Source organism: Heterocephalus glaber, unplaced genomic scaffold, assembly GCF_053883595.1.
Source record: "Heterocephalus glaber isolate CG9 unplaced genomic scaffold, H.glaber_assembly_v1.0 deba00001666, whole genome shotgun sequence".
NCBI lineage: Eukaryota > Metazoa > Chordata > Mammalia > Rodentia > Bathyergidae > Heterocephalus > Heterocephalus glaber.
In genome coordinates, this window is record NW_028258406.1 from 6053618 (window position 1) to 6079412 (window position 25795).

A 25795-nucleotide genomic window follows, 5' to 3' on the forward strand; every position below is an offset into this window, starting at 1 on the left:
TTCTATATTAATTTTTACTACACATTTGTGTATTCATCTTGCTCCTCCATAAACTATTTTGTAGATCTTTATTTCTTCCTTAGCCTTCAGATCCAAATGACATCCAAATGTTTGCAATTATACTTCTATAATTTCTCTCAGTCACCTTTTGTTTAAATTCCAGTCTCTTATTTAATATCTTCATGGTGGTTCTAAGTTTTCTAGCTTCTCATTTCTACATTTTCTATCATACTTTTCCTTATTCAGCTGTATTTATTTTTTTAAATAGGTTTTTATCAAACAGAATTAATAAAAACTTACACTGGGTCACATTGTAAATGGATTGATGTTTAAATTTCCCATCCTGTATTTGAACCTGACTTACCTTTCAGACCTCCTGTAGAATTATTATTCTACATTTTGCCCTTCTCAATAAGAACACTTGTTCTTCCCCAATAAATAATTTATCCCCTTTGTTTAATGCACTAATTATGCCAATACTTCTATATAAAATGTAAGATTTCCTTCCTCAGTGAATTGAAAAACTATTTTAACTTCTAAACACAGCTTCAATAATTCTTCTCTGATTGTTTTTTTCATCCTGATAGTCACTATATTCAGTTAATATAACACTTATGCATTATTTTATAGCCATATTTTCTTTCAATATTTTGTTCTATTCCATTTAGTTTCATTTGTGTTTCTCAAGTTCTTTTAAAGCAAAAATACATCTCATTCAATTTAGTATTTGCAAAGGTAAATATGACAAAATCTTACAAGGGTTAACAACTCAATAAAAGGAAATTAGTCAATTAATGATGAGTCGAAGAGGGAAGGAATGATTAGTTCACATAAATATCAATATTATGATGACAAAGGCCTGCCCCCGCCCCTCCCCCGAGGGTGCGCACATACCCACTGGGGCTCAGGGCTCTGCCGCAGGGCGTGGAGTTGCAGCGGTGGCCGGATGCCAAGGGTAAGTGATCTTTCATCCAGCAGAAATGCATCGAACAACCAGAATCAAGATCACTGAGCTAAATCCCCACCTAATGTGTGTGCTTTGTACACGGTACTTCAATGATGCCACAATCATCATAGAATGTCTACATTCCTTCTGTGAAACCTGTATTGTGCATTACCTGCAGACCAGTAAGTACTGTCCCATCTGTGATGTCCAAGTTCACAAAACTAGACCGCTACTGAATATAAGGTCAGGTAAAACACTTCAAGACATCATACACAAATTAGTGCCAGGGCTTTTCAAAAATGAAATGAAGAGAAAGGATTTTTATGCAGCTCATCCTTCAGCTGATGCTGCTAATGGCTCTAATGAAGATAGAGGAAAAGTTGCAGATGAAGAGAATAGAATTCTGATGATGAGATAATAAGCTTATCCATTGAATTCTTTGACCAGAACAGATTGGATCAGAAAGTAAACAAAAGCAAAGAAAAGTCTAAGGAGGAAGTGAATGCTAAAAGGTACTTACAATGCCCAGCAGCAATGACTGTGATGCACTTAAGAAAGTTTCTCAGAAGTAAAACGGACATACGAAATAATTCCCAGATTGACGTCATATATACGAAGAGGAACCTTTAAAGGATTACTATACACGAAGGGACATTGCCTACATTTATACCTGGAGAAGAAATGGCTCACTTCCTTTGAAATATAGAGTTCAACCTACTTATAAGAGAATGAAGATCAGTCACCAGAGAGATGAACTGACAAATGCTGGAGAACTGGAAAGTGACTCTGGGAGTGACAAGGCCAACGGCCCAGCAGGAGTTATTCCCTCCACCTCTTCTTGTTTGCCCAGCCCCAGTACTCCAGTGCAGACTCATCATCCACGGTTTCCTCACATTTCCAGCACCGTGAATGGAACCAGCAGCAGCCCCAGAGGTAACCAAGCTTCCTTTGCCAATAGACCTCTAAAATCCTCAGTAAATCGATCATCAGCAATGTCATCTGGTTGATTCCTGAGGCTGTTAAGGCAAAAGTTTTAAACTCCTGATTTATATAGATATCTTCATGCCATTATAGCTGTATAGATGCTAATACATGTGACTATTGTCCAGTTTGCTTTCTTTTGTAGTGACATTAAATTTGGCTGTAAAAGGTGGACTAGATGTGATACTTGTATGGACATTAATTGCAAAGAAAGTTTATTCCTATAAAGAATTGGATTCTGGGAAGGCAGACAAGAATTTTTACTGTGTTAGGAAAGATGTGAAATGGTTTCTGTAACTCATGTTTGGATTTGGAAATACTCTGCAGTGGATAGAAGCATTGGGACATAGTTTGTTAATCTCAACTAATGCCTATGTTACATTCTCCTTGATTGTTATGCTGTTTTGTGAACCTGTAGAAAACAAGTGCTTTTTACCTTGAAATTCAACAGATGGAAAAAATAAACATAGAATAATGCTTTCTATGTAGCCATGTCACCATGAATAATGATTTCTTGCATATTTAGCCATTTTGATTCCTGTTTGATTTTTATTTCTTTGTTGTTATGCAAAACCGATCAAAGGAAAGTAAACTTCAGTTTTGTAATCTGTATGGCTAAAGGCGGGTACTACTATTTATTTTACTGACTTGTTTAAATGATTTTGTAAGAATCTGATGGCATTATGATTGTTGTGCAATGCCATATTGGTATATGACATAACGGGAAACAGTATTGTATGACATATTTATAAATACTATAGAGAAAATATTGTGTTTCATTGTTTCAGAAATGGTTGTTAAAATTCTCCCAACTGGTTCAACCTTTGCAGATGCCCATGGCCTATACATAGGGTGGCTTACCAGCATAGGATACTTTTACTGTCAATAATCAAGTTCTAAATTCTGCTCCATTGGAAGCAATTGTCAAATAACCATCATACTAACTTCTCCAATAATACATGTTTTACTTTTAATTGTTGCAGTAAAGGAAAACTTTGTAAGGGATATGGAAATGATGTCTTAATTTTTCATTGCTTATAATGGAATCAATGTGTTTTTAAATGCCTATTTCTCACTCCAATTCTAAAAGTTTTAAGTAAACCAGCTAATTTCTGGGAAAAGCCATTTTGTCTAAAGTTATTTTAATATGTGGTGTAATAATTTCAAATTTAAGAGTTGTTTTAACAGTTAAAAATGGAATATGCCTTCTTTGTAATATCTAGAAATAGAAGCAGTTTACCATGAGCTTCTATGGGAATTTTTAAATACAGCAAGTATGTTAACTTTAAATATCAATAACCCCAAGAATTGTCAGTTTGTGTTTTGCTTTGGTCTAACTTGGTGTGTGTTCATCACCCATCAGGCGTTTTTGAGGGTGTTTATTCTGTATGAATATTGCTTCATGTTTGTATGGGAAATTGTAGCTAAACATTTCATTGTCCCCAGTGTGCAAAAGAAGCACAATTCTATTGCTTTGTCTTGCTTAGAATCATTAAATCATTACTTTTGGATTAAAAAAAATATATTATTATGGTAAAGATGTGAAAGAGCAACCAAATTTGTAAAGAGCAGATCTTAGGTGTGAAGTCAGAACATAAGAAAGAAATGAGTTTGGCTTAGACGTATTTTCCTGTTTTTTTTTTTTTTTCTGATACTACATTTTAAAAAATGTTTTTATTTTATTTTATCCAATTCCCCCCTCCCCTCCTGATGTACAAAAGCTTTTTCATTTTTCCTTCTATTTTCACTTCTTTTTCTTGTCCCTTCCTTTCTTTCTCTCTCCTCCTCCTTTGTTCACCTTCCCTACATTTTTTTTTTCTTCAAACCTAATTAACTCAACATTTCCTATAGTATTGTGGGACCCATCTCCATCAATCCTTATTTATTCTTCTCTTGAAAGTAGTTACTCTTCTCCTTTATTCCTCTCTTGAAAGTAGTTTAAAGCCCATGTTATTCCTTATCTCTAACTACATTATTATTAATTTGTACCTGCTTATGAAAGTTCTTACATTATTAATTATCTTTTCATGTATATGTATTATTTATTGGCGATAGAACCACTTTCATATTTTATTATTTTTACCATCTTTTATTACTTTACAGTTAATGAATATACAAGAAAAAGTGACTACTTGGTTGCCTTTGTAGTCTTTTGTAAATTATCTAAATTTTTAAGAAACCAGTCTGTTGTGCATGTCTTTGTATGTTGGACTGTGTCTGTTGGGCATAGGATGGGAAATTCCAACCATAATCCATGTCATGGAACAAATATTGATTGATCTTTCCTAAAAAGATATGAATGATAATAATTTATTCTATGCATTGAATTGATGGTTAAAAATATCATCTGACTTGACAAAAGTCACAGTGTCAGTATAAAATATAATTTTTGAAGTTTTTCAAACCTTATTTTTGATTCCAATCCTAGGTCCATTTTACTACATCAACTTGGCATTTCATGAAGTTTGGGTACTAGAGATCATTTATATACCATTAATTACCAAAACATATTTAAATTGAGTTAACACTTGTAAAAGAGTCTGGTTTAATATCACACTGAAATATCAGGAAGAAAAAAGCAAATGGAATTTATTTTTAAATTCTCAATACTCCAAAATACTAGCTCTCTCCTAATTCCACCGGCAACTTGCTGATATTAACATGCTATATTATGGCCATAAACTGACCTTTAATTGATTCATGTTTTAATGCATGTTGTGGTGACAAGATTTCAATTACTAGTAGATAATTTGAGTTGTATCAAATGCTATAATGATTGAAATATCTTTATGGTGTTGTAATCAGTAATAGAAGCTAAAAGTTGAAAGTACCAGGTACAAAAATATAAAGTATATTTTGACAATTTCTTAATATTTTAAAATTAAAATAATGCCCAAATCACAGCCAGTGTATGAAGTCAAGAAATAAAATATTTTAAATCATGTGTGCTTGAAGTTATCATTTGTATCCTTAACACTTACAACTTAATGAAATATTTTCTTGAACAGAATCATCCTCAGAAGTTTTGCCTCATTTGGTAATTAATATAAAACCTTCTTTAGGGCTGGGGATTTAGCTCAGTGGTTCTGCCACCTGCCTCTCAAGCACAAGGACCTGAGTTCAATCCCTGGTACCCCCCCCCAAAAAAAAAGTTTGGCCGGGGATTTAGCTCAGTGGTTCCAGTGCCTGCCTCACAAGCCCAAGGTCCCAAGTTCAATCCCCGGTACCATAACCCCCCCCCCAAAAAACCCTCTTTCAAAAGACTGATAGTTTATGTAACGGCAACTCATTCTTCCACTGAGCAAAGTAGCCAATAAAGTGAATTAACAGTCCAATTATTTAAATATGAAATGACCAGAAATTTCATATTTTCATCAATTTTTATAAAATAACATAACAGAAAATGTAAAAGCAACAATTTTTTCAAATTTATTCAATACAAGAATCGATTGGCTGAAATGACACGTGCCCGACCAATGCTCAGGATCGTCGGTACATAAGCAAACGTGCTGCCCCAGTGACACTTGGGGTAAACTGTTAAGTGTTTAAGGAAGAGGTGGAAGAGGAAAGAAAGTAATGCTTTCCAGCTCTGTAAGGAACATGTAATGGTTATGTTATCTCATTTAGCATAAAGAATCACTGTACAGGCCAGGGATTTAGCTCACTGGTTTCACCACCTGCTGCTCAAGTGCAAGGACCTGAGTTCGATCCCTGGTACCAAAAAAAAACAAACAAAAAAGACTCACTGGATTTCTCTTTTTCTCTTTCCCCCAAACAGCCAGGAGTCCCACCTCAATAACTATTGTGCCAAACAATGCTTCAGAGACAGCTCAGTTCTTTAGCTTTTAGTGTCAACAGAGAATTTAAAGCACACTATAAAACTTTTATTTAGAGAGATTTTTCTCCTCATAGAAATACAAATGTAAAGAAAGTCCAAACACCTCTACAGGGATTCTGAAACCAAAACGAAAAGTTAAGATTCAGAGGACAAACCATTGTCTAGGTAATTTATTATCCCCAGAAATGTTATATTCACCAAAAACTTCAGAGACTCCTGAGAATGCTTATGTAAATTACTTCATAGTATAGGAGAAATCTAGTTTGGTCCACGCCATTTAAATAAGTAGCTCAAAGGGGAAAATGTAAATGCTACACTGTGTCAAGAGACAAGGAAAAATGTTAAACCTTACTTAAAAATAAACCAAACTTCAAAGATTAATGACTGTACAAGTTAAAACTGAATGAGAATGAGGAACATAACATGTACATGGACAGAATTTATACTCTCAGGCCTTTAAGAATTCCTAAAATATGGGTTCAACAAGGAGGGTTATTCATAAATATTGTACTGTTTTGAATTGTACTTGAACAGACTATTGTTTTTACAAAGAACACAATGTGAAAGAGAAAGACTTTGTAAGCAAAAGGTAGAAAAAAATCACTATCACACAATCTAGGAAGTGTTAACATTTTTCTCCATTGACTTTAATTAATCTCTCTCTCTGGACTTCTGTGAGATGGGAAAAAAAAGGTTTATTTTTGTTTTCAGAGCTTGCCTGCCAGATGGGGTTCTTTGAACTGTCACTGTTCTAACTCTGCCAACCACAGTATTCATAGCTAAAGATTTTAATTTGTTTTACAACACAACAAAAGTAGAACAAGAAATTATGTGGGAAGTGGAGTGGAGAGGTGAGGGTCAATCCTGAGAACCCAGATGCTATTTGTAAGGTAGGCACACAATGCCCATCACTTTCTTTTTCTTCCTTCTAATGATTATTTAAAAAAATCCCTGGTCCTGAGGTCAATTTGTTTTTTGCTTTTAACTATTTACCATTATCCTTAATATAACAATGATCTAATCAGACACTTGATTTTTTTTTCCCATGTAATTTTGTTTACAACATGCAGTCCAATACTTTGCCCACAGTAGTTGATGTATACAACTAGTTGTTGAATTAATTTAAATTTCAATGTGGTTAGTTTAAGTAAGGAGATGTTAAGGAACCACATGTAACTAAAGTCAGGTAAAGAGCCTTTTATACACTTTATTAATCATTAAAAATATGTAATGAATTAAGTTATAAAATGATTTATTTCACTGAAACTTACTGACTGCATACTAGTTAAAAAAAGAGAACATACCACAGTCTGAGAGTGATTACTGAAATCTCTAATCTACACCATCATCTCCATGTTGCATCAATATTAACTCACTATTGACATTCTCTTTTCTCTCTGATCTAGAACAACATCAGAAAAAGTATAAAGAAAGGAATAACAGTTCAACTGAACAAAGGTATTAAAGGAAAATTTGTATTCTTTAAATTTAGTTTTAGTAATATTTTATACTGAACAGGGATTAACTAGTTTTATTGCTAGATACTGACCAAATCAAAGTAAAAAAAACATAATCTTGCCTTCCTGTAGTCATTTCTTCTCTCTTTCTTCTTTTTTGTTCGTTTCCACTTTCTTTTCTTTTTAATTCTTCCTTCATCAAACATTTTCTGATGAACTTACTATATGTCCGGTAATACAATAGATAATATCCAACATGTATCAGAAGGAGACTTATTTTCAGTTGACAAATTCCAAAAGTATTGAACTAGCACTCTGTTGGGTTCTATGTTAAATTTTGGAAACCAACTGTTAGGGAAACTGACACATTTCTTTGGATGCAGTTTGCTATATAAACCCAAATAGTAAGGACTTAATTTCTACCAAATAAAATTGCTCAGAGTCAGTGACAAAGACTGAAACAATAGTCAAAATATGCTCTATGTATTATCTGCTACATTCTAAGTCACAGATGTTATCACTTTAAGAGAAATGTATCACAAATCAATAACTCTATTGCTAGGGTGAATTTCACAGATGTACAGATGTAGAAATCCAAAGCACCCCAGAAGCCGAAACAATCAGTTTGCATATTGCTATTCTAGAGTGTTCTGTTGTGAACTATATGTCTGTATTTAATTTCTTTTTCCTTAACATTTTATTATAAAAATTAACCTTTGAAAAACTAGTGAACAATCATTTAATCACCATTTAGTTTCTGCAAATATTTTATTATCTGCTTTTTACTCCCTTTTCCAGCATGACTTTCATCATAAAATTAAGTATTATTAGAACACAGACAATAAGTACATCATTGGCAATTCTATAGCCATATTAGACCATTATTTAACAGAAAATCTACTGGGATCAATGAGAGCTTTGTTCAGAAATAAATGATGATGGCTTTACACAAAAGATGACATTCAAAGTTTTCATGTCCATTGAAATGAAATTATCTTGTCCAAGAAAAAACTCATAAATGATCTAGGCATATAAAGGCAGAAAACAAACTAATAATGTTTATTCCCATTTTGATTAAGCTTTCATTCAGTGCTATGGGGGCAACCTTGCAAAATGAAACTAAAATAAATAGTTCAATGGAAATAAGTGAGCTTTTATTATTAATGTACATACTGTGAATTCTTCCTGAAACTATCCTTTTATCAACAGAATAATTATATTTAAAATTATTTAATTTTTATAAATTTCATTTAGATTTACTGTTATGTTTTCAAACATTAGTTTATACAAAGAGTTGTAGAAAGAGCTGTAAAAAAAAAGCATACAGTTATGTGATGTGAAAGTGACAGATGCTTGGGAAAGTGTATAGCTGCATTCTAGATGTTGAAATATGAGATCCTTATATATAAACATTAGAACATCAGATTTCTTATTGATAACCTGTTTATCTTTTTTTTTTAAAAAAAGAAAGGTTTTAGTTGTTTATGTTTGTATGCGTGAGCATGGTATGCTTGTATTGGTATGTGTGTATGTGAGAGAGACAGACAGAAAGAAAAAAAATGGAATACGAAGGGAGAAAGAAACAGGAAGACATAGTTGAATGGAAATCTTCATAAGATTTCTATAGTTGGTAACTGAATTTCTAAATATACTGTAGAGTCACACTAAAGTGATCAGGGGCATTTGTATTCTTCTAAAATACAGAATATAAAACTGATTAGAGTAAGTAGTTGTCTTAATACATTTGGATGATTACAATAAAATAGCATAAATTGTGTAACATAAATAATATAAATGTTTTTCATAGTGCTGGAAGCTATGATCAAGATGCTGGTAGATCTGGTATCTAGTAACAACCTTATATCACTGTTCATAGAACAGAATCTTACCACTGTGTCCTCACAGAATGGAAAGAAGGGAGTTTCTTTTGAGAATATTTTAAGGGCATTAATACTATTTATCAGGGCTCTACCTTCATGGCTTAGTAGCTACCCAAAGGCATCCACTTCCTAATGCCATCACCATAGAGATGAGAATTTCAACATAAAAATTTGGTGGTGGATATGCAAATATTTGTACCACAGCTGTACTCTTCTGTTGCTTTTATCTCAACTTTGTCAAAGGATAACTTTTAAAGCCCAGCAAACTTTTAAAAGCCACTCCACCTTTCACATCTCAATCACACATACTTCCAGGCTCCACCTGGTAAGCATGGGGTTTCAAAGCCTTGTGGTTTTCACTCAAATTTTTACTGCAATATAAGGTGCAGTTACCTCACTGTTTTTCTCAACTTCCATTTATCAACTTTTCTAAGTCGAATGTCTGACTTTCATTTTCTCATCAATATTGTGCCTATATGTTTCATATAAATACATTATTTTTAAATCATTCATCTTATCAAGATCACTGTTTTTTTAGAATATCTAAAAATGCAAGGATCACAGGCAGGGGCCACCACCCCCGACAACCCTTGATACATCTTGTTCTGCAGCTTCCAGCTTGGTTTTTTTCTTTCTTTCTTTTCTTTCTTTCTTTCTTTCTTTCTTTCTTTCTTTCTTTCTTTCTTTCTTTCTTTCTTTCTTTTTTTCTTCCTTTCTCTCCTGCTTTCTTTCATGCTGCAAATTTAAATTAGGGCCTTTATACTGACCTACGTCCCTGCATTCACCCATCTTTAAAATTTTGAGACAGGGGCTCCTTAAGTCACAAAGTTGCCCAGGCTGCGTTCAAAGTTACACTTTTCATTTCTCAGCCTCCCAAAGTGGGGAATTAGAGGCACGAGCCACCGTGCCTGGTCCAGCTCCTTGTACTGAGCAGCTAGTGTATTTCCTGATTCTCCAGTACACAGAAGCCGAATACCCATTAAATGCCCTGCATCTATCTATCTATCTGTCTATCTATCTATCTATTTATCTGTCTATCTATCTATGTATATTCTGTTTACCTATATATGTAAATTCTGTTCCTCTATATAACCTTAATCACTAAAATAATAGGCAAAAAATTTCCAACTAAAGTAACATTATCAAGTAAATATTCTTTTGGTTTTCATAACATAAATGTTATGAATAAAATTTACTTCATATTCTTAACTTTGTTATGTTTAGTCAAATAAAATCATCATCTCCTAAATAAGATTCTGTAAGATAATAGGGATTGTCATTATTAAGGACTACTGACATTTTCATTTTTTTAATTAATTTTATTGGTACATTTTAGGTATACAGTATAATGACACTCATCACTGGAAATTTGCACCTTTACATAATCCGTCTTGGTTGTTATTTTTTCCCCATTTCCCTGCCCTCCCTTCAACCCCTCTATCCCTCCTTATTTACAGACTTTGTTTCAATTTTTCATTTTCTCATATTAATTTCATTCCCTTCTTTCCTTTCTCCTACCCCTTCCACTTCCCCTTCCCCTTTGCCCCTTTTCTTCCTACTTCACATTAGACATTTTTAGTACTGCATATATTTTATTTAATACTTTTGGCCATCCTATAAAGGGATTACCACCATAATGTCTGCTTTCTGGATAATTAATTTAAAGTAGAGAAAAGTAAATTATCCAAATTCACACAAGTAGTACTTGGCGAAACCAGTATTTGGACTGAGATAGTTAATACGTTTATTTTTCTATGTTAAATATTTCATATGTATAAATAAATATTTTTATATTCCATTGTGTTTCATACTTCAGTAACTTCCAATGTGATAAAAGTTTATCCATCTTGATTTACGTACTTTTTTTTTCATAGTCCCAGGATTAAACTTAGTACCTTTGCACTGAGATACATCCCCAGCCCTTTTTAAAATTATTTTTGAGACAGAGATTTCCTAAGCCACTAAGTGGGCCAGCCTGGGATTAACTTTCCATCCTCCTGATTTAGCTTCCCAAGAGTCCTAGGAATACAAAATATAATCCATTTTGAAGAACTCTGTTAAAGTGACAAATCCCTTTTACACATTTTAAATACTACTTAAATATTTAATGTTTATTGTAATATGCACTCAGAAGTAAAACTTATTTCAATTTTTAGGCCAGCATTTTTGTATTTTACCATTCTAATTTTTCTTTGTCTATTATAGCTAACCAATATTGTATTTCTTTATCCTAATATCAAAATAATATTTATTTTATAAGTATTATATTAAGGCATTTCTTAAATGAAAATTGAAATTCCAAAATATGACCATTTAAATATTATTTTATATATCTTTCTGACGTTTTGCTCTGAGATATAGAATATAGTTTCTTGCACTTCCATTAAATTATACAAAAATTTGAAACAATTCTACCTAAATGTTAAAGATATTTTTCACCCTTTTGATTTTTTTCCTATGTCAAGAACAATTGATGCTCAAAAAATATTGTTCAAAAAGTTTGTTTTTGAGTAAATTTCATATATTCCTTATTGTGAAGATATTCTTTACTATTTGTATAAGTTTCTCTTATTTCTTTTAACTTTATTGTCCTTTATTCTTTTACTCATTCAGTGGCATTTCACTGAGTTTTCTCAACAAATAAGCTTATGTTTATCTTTAATTAGATCTTTAATTTCTCAACTTTATAGGATTCATGTTCTGTGTCAAGGAAGTGGAAAAGAGTCATAGCAACTTATCATTTGTACCTTTGGTCCTATTTCCATTTCTGGTTTCTTCCTGCTAAGAACATCCATTCTTATGTATTCAATGTATATAATTTTGGTAATATACATTTTTACAAAATGTGCAATATTTTATGTGTATAAATAAATAGTATTATTCCTCACATTCCATTATGTGTATCTTGCTCAAGTTTATTCATTTTCAAGGTCGGTCCATCTTGATTTATTTACTCTTTTTTTTTTTTTTTTTGGCAGGACCGAAATTGAACCTGGGATTTAGATACATTATCCCTCCCACTTTTCTAGTTGTTCATTTTGAAACAGAATCTTACTATGCCACTAAATTGCCCAGGCTAAGATTGAACTTTCTTTCCTTCTGGTTTAGCTTCCCAAGAGTGCTAGGATTGTAATCAAGCGCCACTATTCCTAGCTGATGTATATATATCAAAACCATTATTTAATATAGTTTTATTCCATGTTGTCTTTTCACTTTTTTGTCCCTTTCTCATTCATCATAACCAATATAATCAGTTTATCATCTCCATAAAAATGCAGTATTTATTAGTCATTTTTACATATATAATACTGTTACATAATTGAGTAGGTCTTTTGTAGATTTTCTCAGTTCTATCTATGTCTTGTTCTATTATTGTATTTTTATTGTACTATTTTCTTGTACTATTATTATATTTCTGTTAAACTGTCATTTGAAAGACCATGAGAATTCAATGATACAATTCAATATGACTTGATATTTCTTAGAAATTTCATCATTCAGACTTCCCTTACTGAATCAACTGCTCTTTTATGAAATGGAAAATAGGGGCTGGGTGTATAGCTCAGCATAAAAATGTGTAAGGTTTCAACCTTTGGCACCAGAAAAAGAAAGGAGAGAGAAAGAGACAGAGACAGAGAGAGAGAGAGAGAGAGAGAGAGAGAGAGGGAGGGAGAGAGAGAGAGGGAGAGAGAGAGAGGGAGAGAGAGAGGGAGGGAGAGAGCTCAAGAAAGCTAAAAATAAGTTTTACTGGTTAAAAGTACTTACAAATGCATTATTTTTGTATTTTGTACTGAATTCTTTTTTCAAAAGAATGAAAAAATGAATGAAAGAAACAGAGGAAGGATGGAAGGAAGGAAAATGAGGTAAAGAAGAAGATTGGGCACATCTGTTTCTAAAACAAGAAATAAAACAATAAAACTATTAATAAGTCATTAGAAAAAAATTGAATCACACCTCCAGAAGTTTATTTAGCTTTCCTAAGGCATGCCAGACTACTAAGGCTATGTGCACTTCCAGGCTCCTGTCTACTTTTTACAAGCACCTTGACTTCTTATCTGTGTTGAAAGTTGGGAAAATGTTGTATACTAAGGACAAGATACTTTACAAAACAAGATATTCATGTTGGCTAAAGTTTTCTCTAATTAATGTCGAAATCCCATTTAAAAATAGTGAATTATTCTAGTTTGGTTTCTTTCACATTATAATAACTGCTACACAAAGACAGATTTCTTTACTGCCAGTGACAAAAAAAATTGGCTGAGAACAAAAATGTTACTTAGGCATGGGAATTGGAGTGTTAGTGGCTTAACGTGGGAAAAAATTTCAATCTTTGTTTTGCTACTACTTAAAAACATTTATTTCTACCGTATCTGGTGTAGCTATGCTGAAATGGCTTCTGTGATTCATTCCTGATCAGGTTCACAGGCAAAACCCTACTGATAATTCGCCAGCAGATCCCTTTCCCACACCGCTTATCTTTAATACCCTTCTATCAATAGATAATACAAAGTGGAAAAACATGTTTGGGCCAAACAATACTGTTCATTTAGGTGAGAACATGGTGGTGGGAGGGGGAAATATTATGTAGAAGACCAAATTCAGGGGAGGAAGATAACATTACATTAACTGTGCTCGGTTATATGGTAGAAAAGCCAAATAATAATCCAACCATAAAATTTAAAATGAATTCATTCATAAGCAAATACAAAGACAATTGTTTTTGTTGTTTTCCAAGCTAGTCTCTATTTACAATACAGAAAACAAATTGCATCAATGTATGTATAAATTACAATTAGTAAATACCTATTTTGGTTATTAAAATAAAACAAACTAATGGTAAGAGTGGCATAGGAAATGAAGAATCAAGACCAAATTGTTGAGTCTTCTCTGAAAACAAAAGTCTTGACTTCCAACAAAGCTAAAATCCAAACTACCAGAATGCATTACAGTATTATTTGTAAAGGAACCATTATAATCTGGACTTTCCAAAGAGGGTGTAAGTTTAAATGCTGTATTTTTACTTTTATATTTATTCAAGTTACTAAATGCTTATACTTGAAAGTGTTATTAAAATATACTGGATAGTTTAATTTTATATATTGTTTACACTGCATTTGGGCAAATGTTAAATTTGTTTTTCTTCTATTATCAGGGTACAAACAGTAGGAGAAACACAAGATGATTTCAATAAATATTCATTAGAGTAATTCAAGAAGTAGATAAACTACATAAAAAGACCAAAAATAATTCGTATGTGATGAACTCAGAGAACCTTTAAAATGCACAATTTATTATAATCCAAAGAGAAAAATCTAGATTTAGAGTCCTTTCCTTTGTTTAGACCCCATAATAATAGAGTTAAAAAATGATTACACTATAACTGGATCTCTGAAATCATTGGATTTTTGACCACATGTGGAGACTAGCTTCTTGAAACAGGATAAATCATGACCATCAAAGAAATATGTATTTAGTTTGACTTAGCTTGAAATTTCCTGATATCAATAAATAATTTGAGTGATATGAAGAAAAGTGATGGTCACACCAGCCTTAACTTTCTTATGAATATAAAGAGTGGAAAATCAGTTATGCATAAAAGTATCAAGTTAAAAATCACTTTAAGATAGTGAAGTCTATTTGATAACCAATTTTTAAACGTTTAATATCTTTGAAATTTGTAGCTTGCTTTCTTTCTTTCTTTCTTTCTTTCTTTCTTTCTTTTCTTTCTATCTTTTTAATAACATCTCCACCTTCAGAATATTGTCCCTATTTATTGGTGAGAAAATGGAGGCCAAGGGGTAAAAAATACAGAAAGTCAAGGAGCTATGAAAGGACGGATGTAGAATCAGATTCAGAAAATTTCATGATACTATCTGTGATTTAAAATTGTTAGCTAGAGAGATCATGGAAGTGAAGAAGCAATATTCTCTGTCTTCTTGGGTGAGAAAAATTCTACAAGTAGAGAGAAAAGGGCCTAAGTGCTAACCACATGTGGTTATCTATTTACATTTGGTCACAGAAGAAGCAGATGAATGAGTTACTGACTTCCCTTTTCATGGCACATAGAAACTGTTATTCATTTAATTCTTCATCTCCATCATAGCCAATTTCACAATCGTTCTTTTACTCACCTCACCAGTGACATTTTCTTCAAACTCTTAAGTCACATACACTTTTAGTTTTGCACAAGGTATTTTCCAGTTATCAAACTGTTTGATAATTCTTACAGTATTTTCTAAGCTATCTCAAATTTAAAAATATAAAATTGATTTTTGCCATTCATCTCAGATTATTTTTCTCAGATGTAGAGCTCTTTTTTACACATTTGAATTCTTTAATATCTATTTTAAAATCCCATAGTATCATCTTCTTCCTAAGATTTTTTCCTTTAACACAAAGCACACTATCTTTTTGTGATAAGCTGATCTCAAATTCTAATTTCTTATATTTCTTGAAAGCCCTGGCTCCTAGCTGCTCTTGGCTGCTGCTTCACTTTAGTTTTTTGTACCTCAGTAGGAAAAGAAGTCTCTTCAATAAGTGATATGAGTAAAACTGTATATCTACATGCAGAAAAATTAAATTGGACCCTTATATAACACTGTTTTAAAAATAGCAATAATGACTTAAACATAACACCTGGTCCTTTGAAACTACTAGAAGAAAACATAAGGGGGAAAATTATATAACATTGGTCCAGGTAATGATTTTTTTGTTTGTTTGCTTGACTCCAAAAGTGCAAGCTACAAAAGTAAAAGGAGGCAAATGAGATGGTATTGTATTTAAAAAAAAAAAAAAGAAGAAAGAAGAGCTTCTCCACAATGAAAGAAAAAATCTGCAGAGTGAGAGAAAATATTTGTAAGCCACACATCTGAAAAGGGGTTAATAGACATAACATGTAAGGAACTCAATAGCAGGAAAATGTATTTTTAAAAATGAACAAGAGACCTAAATAGATGTTTCTCAAAATTATATACAAAATCCCAAAAACTATATGAAAATATACTCAACAATATCTACCATTATGGAAAACCAAAGTAAAACTACTATGAAGTACAAATTAAAACCACAATAAGATAATACTTGACACATGTTAGAAGAGCTGTTGTCAGAAAAACAAAAAGATAAGAAGGATAGGGGAGATGTAGAGAAAGGGAAATGCTATGGACAGTTTCTGGGAATGGGAATTAGTGGTGTCATTATGCAAAACAATATCTAGGTTCTCAAAAACATTACCATAAAGTTACCACCAATTCCATTTCTGAGTATTTAACTGAAAGATTTAAGATGAAAATGAAGAGAGATCTACTCTCCTATATGGATTGTAGCACTGCTCACATCATGGAATCAACCTAAATGTTGATGAATAGGTAAAGAAAAAAAGCTATATATATATCACATTGGGTCACTAGTAAGGCTTAAAAAAAGACATTTTGCCAATGTGATAATGTATTAGTCAGCTTTCTCATCACTGAGAAACAGTACCTGACACCCACCCTTAAAAAAGAAAAATTTAATTTGACTACTGTTACAGGAGTTTCAAACCATGGTTAACTGATTCCAAGACAGGAATACCATAGGCATGACAGAACAAACATTCTTAGTTCCTGGCAGTCAGGAAGCAGAGTGGGGGAACAGTACATGAGAGGGAAAAAAACCAAGAAAAAACAAGGGAACTGTAGCAGATATAGTACCCAAGATCATATCTCCTTAATCCCCCTGATACACCCAGAATTGTGACTTACTATTCCTTTTAGAGATTCCCAGGCGGATCAAGTTGACACAATTAAGCACAACTGCCAGATTTCACCCCTTATCAACTTGACACCATACACATCTTTACTCACATTTAATTTCCAAATACACACATTAACAAGTTAGTAATTCTGCCTGACATGTTGTAACCGCTCCTTTTCTACAACTGAGAATACATTAATCTTTTCATTAAAGTATCAACAGTAACAGCATTTTTCAAAAGTCTAAGACAAAATTTTCTCTGAGACTCAAGGCAAACTCTTAGCTGTGAACACTTGAAAATATCAAAAACAAGTTACATAATCCCAAGGTACAATGACACTGGGTCAACATTCCCATTCCAAAAGGGAGGGATAGGAGGATAAAAAAAGAATCAGAATGGAGAAAAATTGAAACACATCAGGACAAGTATTAAATTCTGTAGCTCCATGCCCAGTATCTGATGCTAACTGCTAACAGACTGTAGCTTTCCTCAGCAAAAATCCATACTACCCTCCCACTGTCTGACATCCTAGAGTCTGCACTGAATCTTCAGCTTCCTTTCCCTTGCTTCATTACAGTGCCCTCTCAGAGCTCCTTGCTTGGCCTCCAAGGCTTTCCACTGAAATCTGGATGGAAGCCTCCTTGACCTCCCAAACAGCACTCTGCATGCTAGTAAAACGAGAATCGTGGAACACAGCAGGTCCTCCCATCAGTACAGGCAATTCCTAAGCCAATCATTTTGATCCAATTAAATATTCCAAACAAGACAACATAATGGAATTGGAAAATAATGAGCTAAATGAACTAAACCAGGCACAGAGGCAAAGATAAAACATGACCTCAATTATAATTGGAATCTAAAACAATTGATCTTATAGCAGTAGAGAGTAGAATGGTGGTTACCAGAGACTGGGGGAGGGGAAGAAATAGGAATACCATGGTTATTTGAGGGTGAAAAAAATCTTAATTAACCAAGAAAGATGTATTTTTATTCTTTGATATCTATTAAACAGGGTTTCAATAATGGTGGTAATAATATATTATGTATCTCCAATTTGCTAAAAGAATAAATTTCTAACACTATAAGAAATGATAAATATTTGAGGTAATAGATATATTTATTAGCTTGATTTAATTATTCCACAATTTATTAAAAAATCATAACAATGCCTTGTTTTCTTACAATACATACAGCCATAATTTGTCAATTTGTAATTGAAAAAATAGAAATAAAAACAAAGAAAAGGTCCAAAGGGAAAGGGGAAGTGGGATGGAAAGGGAAAGGAAAGGAATAAATACGTGAAAATGAAAACACGGAAACAAAGTCTTTGAAAATAAGGAGGAGTGAAGGGGTTGAAGGGAGGGCAGGGGAATGGGGAAAAAAATAAGAACCAAGATATATTATGCAAAGGTATAAATTCCCAATGATAAATGTCAGCATATTGTATACCTAAAAGGTACCAATAAACTTAATGAATAAAAAAATTCTCAGAAAGATAATTTTTGAGATCTTTCTATTCCCTTATTTGTTTTTGAGGTACTTGGATAGAACTCATGCCCTTCTACAAATTAAACAAGCCCTCTGTCGTTGTGCTTTGCCCCCTAAATTGAACACACTGTAAATGTTATGTTAAGGCCATCAGTTGAGAATATAGCCTAAACTGGTTAAAAACATGTGCTTTGGGGAAAAACAACTGTGAGTTTGACAATTCCTAGTTCATCCTCTTTGAAAAGTGTGTTCTCTTTGAGCCTGAGTTTCTTTCTGTAAAAACTTGAACATACTAACAGCTAACTCATTAGTTTATATTGAAAATCAAATGAAGTTTTTTTAAAAAATAACACTCTTAAACTTTGCCTGATCCAAATGTGTTAAATGAATGTTTATCATTATTATCATTTAAAGATGTGCTAGTTTGTGAGGTTTATGAGAGGAATTTCATAATTTAAAAAGTATTAATTAAAATGAGCAAGCTCCAGTGAAAAATTAATTTGCTTAATTAACCTGATTACTTCCATTTCACCTTACTTTAATTGTTTGGTGATTCTTTTAATTGCTTCCATGTTATTCTACTTCATAATAAATGTTTTGTTTATTTAATAATAATAAATTAGATTAAAATATTAAATATCCTCTTAAAGAAAGAATGTTTTAAGCATAAATTTTAAAAAATTGTAAAAGAAATACTTCAGAAGTATGGATAAGTTGAAAATTTAAATAATTTAAAATATATTTAAAACAAAATTATCCACAAATAGTGTGATAAGATCATTTAATAGCTGTTAATCTAAATAAATATGTTTTTAATCAAGTGGCATTTAATTAACCTGCAATAACTGGCTTATTAAGCTTAAATTAAATGATTATATGAGACTTCATTTAAATTGTACATGAATGTTATATTATTCCACTACTTTGCACTTATCTAAGTATTTCAGATTTGCTGAAATGAAAGTTGAAAGAATTTTTAAAGGTAAATTTCTCATATATAAAATCTGAAAAATCTCCACTTCACCTTCGTACATTAAAAGAATCTATTAGCCACAGAGCAAACATCTAGAAGTTGCATACAAAAATATAACGATGAAAATAAGATATGAAAAAACAGCCTAGAAATTATGTAGCTAATATTCCAGCTTTACTATTTCTAAACACACATAGACACACACACACACACTCACATTGTATATTTTGAAATGCATTTATAGGCACAAATATTGCGTGATTTGTAATCCTATAATTTTTAAATTTTTTTTCTCAAATTTGTATGATGCTTGAGTTTCATCTCTTATTTCAATCTTATAACTTTCTTCTGGCATATTTTTATGTACCTGATTTCCTGATCTAATTACAAAGAAATTATGATTTCTAGAATAATTTTAATAGTATATATTATAAATCTAAAAGTATGTATGCTAAAATATTTCTTTTAATGAAAGATTTATACTCTAATTCATGAGTAGTATTTGATTCTTTTAAAGTAAATTTCTTTTCAAATGCTTTTTTACCCAAATTCATTTAGAGAAATAACCAAGTTTGTCTTATATTAAGTATTAAAGGGGGTTTTTTACAATCCTACTTACCCCATAAGGGTCCTTTCTGGAATTAATCTTAACTAATTCCCAAAGGAAAGAAGAATTTTTTAATATACCAAAGACAAAGATATTTATAGTTCTATATTACATTAATGGTAAGGGTTACTACATCTAATTGAAAGAAATCCAGAAGCACTGTCTTTCCTTTGAACTCTTTGCCCTAGCCTGTTGGATAAGTTGGGTCACCTTATTCTTCACCAATTCATATGGCTACAAATTGTAATGAGTCGATTCAGCCCATTACTTTCTTCCCTTTGTTGGAGTCTGCTGCTTGAGTGTTTTTTGAGGGTTACACGAAGTCTACAGGAGTCTAAGTTCCAGGTTCAATTTGGATTTGCCTGCAAGAATATATTATAGAATATCAGGCACTCATTTAGATATTAATGAAACTCTAGGTAATGTCCACTTTTCCACTTTGATGGGTATTGTCCCTAAAGTCACTTGGAAAAATCAGGATGTGATTTTTTTTTAATGAAAAATTACCCATTCTAAAAATCCCCAAACCCAAATAAATTATACAGTATTTAAATATTAACTTCTACTTTAAAAGATGACATTTGTCTTGCCATAAGGCATAAGGTATTCAAAGCATCTGGTTGCTTATTATGAGTCAATATTTATTAAAATAATTTCCCAACTAATTTCAATACTCCTCACTCTTAATCTTAAGAAATGGGTAGACTCTGGCAGACATAATCTAGTTGGCCAGAAAAATAACCTTATAGAACAAGTACAGTGGTCACATTACTGGGGTTATATATTACTATGATTACCTCACCCTGAAAAGTGAACCAGAAAGCATGAATCTTACTAGTAATCTTAACATTAATTGACTATTAATGAGCTTTGAGGAAGAATGTGTATTATTTGGATTTAGAAGGATCAAAGAGAGGAAGAAAATTTTGAATTTACTGAAATTAGGTATTATCACCATATCATTAAGCATGCCTAATAAAATCCCTTTAAATTATTCTTTTTTTAATTTTGAGGGGCTTCCTGGTTGACTTCTCAGGATAAGGTAATAATACTATAAAATCTTTAAAAACTGACCACTATATTTTTTCTTTAAGATTACTTAATTTTGGACAAGTAGATTGATTACTGTCTGGCAAGGTCTGCTAGTTAATATTTCCTAAAATTAATGAGTTGTTTAATTACATGGAAAATTATTTTAATGAATTTTGGTTCATAATAATGCTACCAGATGCTTTTGAATATAAGAAATATTTATCCCCAGTGGCTTGTGGCAAGAAAAGTATTGTAAACTAATAAAGTACAAACAAATATTTAAAGTGTCATTTATTTGGGTTTGGGGTTTCTTTCTCTTTTCTTTTTCTCTTGAAAGGAAAGTCAATATACACTATGTAAGATAAAGAGGATTATTAGTTATTTTATGCATAAGGGTGCATATTTTTTATTTCCCATAGAATATAATCTAAATATTTCAGAAACACTGATTTTTATATGGTTAATAGGCACACAACATAAAAATTAAAAGACATGAGAAAATAACAATGTCATAACAATCCCTATATATCATATTATTTAGCTGATGGGGTTTTTAGAATAATTTTTTTCTATAGACCCTGGATTCCTATTAACATACTTTAATTAGTAATTCAAGAATACTTACTCTGACTAACATTTTGAAAGGTCAGGCAGTCAATAACTGCATGAAATGCAATGCACTGCATTTGTATTTCAAGATGATGTTAAGGACTGACAAGCTCAAGAACAAAGCTACCTGAGAACAATAACTGACTTAAATCCAGATCCTTCTTAGGCCAATGACTGCATCTGTTGAGTGATGGTTTGATTTGTGTCACAAATCCAAAAGTTTCTAAATTCACATGAGAACTACGGATGTCCATTAAAAATGTATGCAACTCTAAGGGTTCAAAAATAATTCAAGCCACTTCCTACAAAGAATGCCACTATCATATTGAAAGCAGACCGTAATAAGCCAAATGCAGGTTTGATTTTGACTCTGGCCTTTTTCAGCTTGAAGACTAATGGTTCTTCTAATGGTTCAATTAAAAACTCGTATTAATATTTCTAACAAAGTTGTTAATACTGAAATACAATGTACATGTAAGTCACAGGCAAGTCCAAAAATAAATGTGCATGTTAAATATGCAAGACCTAACTTTTCTATTAAAAATGATCAAATATAAAGAGTTTTAGAGTAAATATTTTTTAAAAACTTCATAGTAAAAACACACTGACCATGCGCATCTTCTTCCACCAACACCATGGCTAAGACTGTAATTCCTTTGTCTCATTAACCTGAAAATTATGACTGTTAACAAGAAAACTCCTACAGTTGATAAAGGACAAGCCTGGGAAATTACTTTAATGATAATAGAAATTTCAAATGGGAAGGGGACCAAAAGATAGAGGGCAGAAGAAGGAGAGAGGAGGGGGAAATAAAACAAACTAAGATATGTTTTGTACAGGTACCAACTTGCTACGATAAATATAATTGTTGTGTATGTAAAACATGTACTAATAAAAATAAACTTTAAAAATTCTAAAACTGAAATAACAGCATCAATTTATAGGCAAAATCTTTAATTCAAAAAGTAGAGTGAGAGAATGGGGAAAGCACAACAGCATGAAAAACTAAAGGAAGCACAGAGCTGAGAAGATCAGACTGCTTCTTTCATGAACAAACAGGACTGGCTTTTACAGTGCCACTGTAGTGGGCCAGAAGCTGGTAACTTTCCACTGGATCGTGAATATGGAAGTTCTTTTAGACTTTTTTCTCATGTTTTAAGTTATGTGTTCCTACTGTAAAATATGGATCAGTGGTTTGTCCTTGGAGACATCATGGTGACTCTGCTGTGACAGCACGCCCAGTCCTCAGGATAAGACGAAGGTGCATTTCATACACGATTGTGAAGGGAAGGCTAGGAAAAAGGACTTATCTTCACCTTCAGTGGAAAATAGGTCATAGATTAGGGCCCAAGAATCTATCCATCTCTTATTCCACAAGGGTGTCTGTGGTATTTTATAGTCATCCACGAAAAATGAAGAAGAAGTTTAAAAACGCTGATAAACAACAGCTAAGAGTCAGTTGTTAACAGACCTTTCTTGTGAAAAATGCTAAAGGGAATCCATGTAGCAATGAAAGGATACCAGGATTATCTTGACTCACATGAACAAAAAAGAATTTCAAAGAAGATAAATACATGAACATGAATCTGAACAGGAATACATAGAAGCTAATGTTAATATTAGTGTACTGTTTGTCCTTAACAAGAGGTAGCCAGGTTTTTACTACATATGTAATTTAAATGGCACATTCTGAAAACAATAATATGTCTGTGTTTATGGGCAAAAGTTACAATGTATAAAATGTAATTTTTGGCAATAACATTAATAGGAGGAGAAATCGAATTAGAAATGGATTGGAGCAGAACTTTTGTATGCTCTCAAATATAAGTTAGTATCCTAACCAGTTATAAATTTGTTAATAACCCATATGACGTTCCATTTTAAAGACCCCATTTTATTGAAATAACCTCTTAGGGCTGGGGATTTAGCTCAATGTTTCCACTGCCTGCCTTGCAAGCTGAAGGACTGGAGTTCTATCCCCAGTACCCAAAAAAGCCAAAAAAACAAAAATAAAATCGAAATAACCTCTTAACAGATAAAATAGCCTCTACTCAGATTTTCAACATGTACTTTTATTCTAGACCAGCTTTATGTTGTTCTTTCTTCTTTATTATTTTTGACTTTCCCATATTTTTCTATCATTCCAACTTTTAACTTGCTACTTGAAATCATTTACTTGACTACACTGTTTCATTTTTTTCATGTTGACCTTGATAATCCAATCTATTTTGCACTTTACCCACATTTCTCATTTAAAGTGATTTTTAAAAAGTATTCAGAGTTAGGAGATTTTTAATATTTGATTTAGTCAATTATTTTACATCTGTATTTAAGACCAGTTGAAGACATCTGTTGATATTATTGGGGGTTTTTTGCTAGAATTTCAGGTTGGTGTAGAGTTGTAAAAACTAAGACAGGAAAATCTCATTACTCTTAACCTGATTTCCTCAATACTAACATTTTACAGAAGTGTAGTGCAAGATCTCAACCAAGATTATTTGACATTGTTGCAGTGAATATGCAGAACATTTCCGCCACCAAATAGTTCCTATTTTTGCCTCTTTATAGCTACATATGCATTTTTATTGCTCTGTGTTAGTTAGTTATCCATCAATCTCATAAATACCAGGGATAATTAACTTGTAGAGAAAGGGTATATTTTTAGATCAAGCTTTTGAAGTTCTAATCAATGATCAATAAGTCCTGTTGCTTTTTTAAAAATTTTAATTTATTGGTACATTTTAGGTATACAATATAATGACATTCATCATTGGAAATTTGCACCTTTACATAATCACTCTTGGCTCTTATTTTTTTCCCTTTTCCCCTGCCCTTGCTTCAAACACTCCATCCCTCTCTATTTACAAAGACTTTGCTTCCATTTTTTCATTTTCTCATATTAATTCCATTCCCTTCTTTCCTTTTCCTCTACGCCTCCCATTTCATCTTCCCATTTGCCCCTTTTCTTCCTATTTCACATTAATTATCATACATTTTAGTCCTTATTTACACTTTCCGTTTCACAAACTAGGGAAACTACTTGATATTTACACATGTGTGTTCTATTTATTTCACTTCAGAGTATTGCCTCAATGTGCATCCATTTAGCTATAAATGTCTCTAATTTCTCATTTTTTATAGCTTAGTAGTATTCCATTTTATTTTTTTTTTAAAGCCACATTTTCTTTATCCAGTCTCCAGTTGATGGGAATTTGGGCAGCTTCCAAGTTTTATCTATTACAAATTGTGCTGCTATGAACATGGTTGCACATATATCATTGTGGTATGATTCTTTTATTTCTTTGGGGAAGATACCCAGCAGGGGAATAGCTGGATCAAATGGGACTTTCACTCCTAGTTCTTTGAGGTATCTCCATACTAATTTCCAAAGTGGTTGCACCAGTCTACACTCCCACCAGCAGTGGAGCAGGGTTCCTCTTTCCCCACAGACCTGCCAGCATTTGTTCTTGGTTGATTTCTTGATAGCAGCCATTCTTTCTGTGGTGAGGTGGAATCTCAGCATTGTTTTCATTTGCATCCCTCAAATGACCAGTGATGTTGAACATTTTTTCATATATTTATTTGCTATTTATACTTCTTTGTCTGAGAAGTATCTGTTCATTTCAGATGCCCATTTTTGGATTGGGTCTTTAAATTTGGGAGGTCTGATCTTTTTAGCTTCTTTATAGATTCAAGATAGTAGAACTTTGTCTGAGGGACAGCTGGTGAAAATTTTTTCCCACATTTTGAGTTGTCTCTTCACACTGCTGGTGGTTTCTCTTGCTGTGCAGAAGCTTTGTAGTAAGAAGAGATCCCACTTTTCGATTGTTTGTGCTAGTTCACAGACAACTGAGGTTTTGTTCATAAAATCTTTTCCTACACCAATATCTTCAAGAGTTCTACCTAACCTCTGTTCCAGCGGGTCCAGTGTTTCTATTTTAATATTTAGATCTTTAATCCATTTAGATTTTAGTTTAGTGCAAGGTGAGATATATAGGTCTAGTTTTAATCTTTGGCAAGTTGAAACCCAATTTTTCAGGCACCATTTATGAAAGACGCTATCTTTCCTCCAGTGAGGGTGTTTGGCTCCTTTATCAAAGATGAGATGGCTGAGTGTGTCTGGAGTTGTTTCTGCATGTTATAATATGTTCCACTGATCCTCATGTCTGTTTCTTTGCCAGTACCATGGTGTTTTATTGCAGTAGGTTTATAGTATAGTTTCAAGTTGGGGATTTAATACCCTCTGCCA

At 32.5% G+C, this 25795-nt stretch overlaps 1 pseudogene; it reads left to right on the forward strand.

Moving 5' to 3' along the window:
* The first annotated feature begins 817 nt into the window (after window positions 1–817).
* LOC101711383 (polycomb complex protein BMI-1 pseudogene) lies at window positions 818–1953 on the forward strand (annotated as a pseudogene).
* Window positions 1954–25795: the final 23842 nt, after the last annotated feature.